The sequence below is a fragment of the Pteropus alecto genome, unplaced genomic scaffold (assembly GCF_000325575.1).
Source record: "Pteropus alecto unplaced genomic scaffold, ASM32557v1 scaffold7, whole genome shotgun sequence".
Lineage (NCBI taxonomy): Eukaryota > Metazoa > Chordata > Mammalia > Chiroptera > Pteropodidae > Pteropus > Pteropus alecto.
The window spans coordinates 42421475-42423001 of NW_006494614.1; positions in this window are offsets into that span (position 1 = coordinate 42421475).

Consider the following 1527-nt stretch of genomic DNA (forward strand, 5'->3'; position numbering starts at 1 on the left):
CTACTTTCTCCCTTGCCCACCACACACACTCTAAGCAAATGTTTCCCCCTTTTACTACAATGGGAGAAAAATACCCATTCGAATGAAGCCCAGATAGAGAATCCTCAAGGCAAGAATTTTCTCGGTTTCACATCTCGCTCCTGCACCAAAGTGAGAAAGGAAATCTCGAATGCTGTGTGTATGTGTGTGCGGGGAGGAGGAATGGAGGCAAGTGAGCGGTCCCCGCACACTTAACGAGTGCTGATGGCTGTTCCGGTCAGGAGACTGGGGGAAAGTCAAGGCCAGGAGCTCGAGAGGTGTTTGAACTGACGCAGCCCACCAGCTGTGCAGCGCAGTGCAGCGGCACGGAGGGACCCCCGGCGCCCTCCAACTTGGAAATGTGAGCGAGTGTGTGCGCGCGTGAGTGCGCACGTTTGTCAGCATCGCTCCTGGGAGACCGTTCGGCTCCCAACCTCGGCTGCTAAGGCTGGGATGCAGGGACACTGTACTAAAGACAGACCGACAGACAGTCTGTCCTGCCAAATGGAGCCAAGGATAAAGGAGACCACTAGAAGCCCCTCGGGCCCCCGACATCACTTGTCCCCGACTCTCACAAAGCAGACCGGAGCTTTACTCCGGGCGCTTCCTGTCGCTCTCGGTGTCTCCCAGCTTTGCAATAAAGGAATTCGGAGGAAGCGGGTGCGCCACTGCCTCTCCCAACCCTTTGGGCCCTGAAACTCGGGGCCCTCGGTTGGTGGCCTCGAAGACGCCAGCAACGCGTCCTGCAAGGTGTGAGGCCCGGGTAAATCCCTGGGTCATTTTGACGCGCGGGGCCTCCAGGCCAGAGACTCAGCGATTCCCTACGCGAGTTGGTGAGGCCACAGTGCGCGGGTTCAGGGATTCTCTCTGAGCCTGGAGCCTTCCCGCTTCTCACACGCACATGCCGCCACTGCAACTCCCTAGAGTCATTCGCGCAACAATAAAAATGAGGTGGCTCTGTTGTGCTCTGCGTGGACTGCACGCCCACTGCGTATCCTCGAAGTGGGGTTTGGATACCAGTGGGGTCATCCTCACTCGCCCATCGGCTCCCCCTGGTGGCCCGGGACGCAGGTTTTTCTTGGCCGCGGAGGACTTGGGAAAAACAAGGCCGGGAGAGAAGCGATGCTCACCCGGTTGGGTCCCGGCTGGGCCCCCCGCCGGAGCGTACGCTACTCCTTCGGCGTCTTAAGGGCCCCGGGGGCCTCACTGTGCTGTGGAGCCTTTAACTTCTCCGGCCGCGCACCTCGGGATGGGGAGGAGACATATCTGGAAGCAGAACCCCATCCCGATCCACTCCTTTGGCAATAGTTTGCTATGCGGGTTTCTGACATCCATTTTTTTCTTGGTGTTTAATGATCCCAGGATGGAGGACTGGCGTGCGGCCTCCACTGGGGAGCGTTGCTGACAGGAGCCATGTGGCTGTGAGGGCGCGGGACTAGGGGGTGGGGGGTGGATTCTCCGGGTGGCGGGTGGAATGGGGCCCGAGCCCAGCTCTGGGAGAGAGTAGAT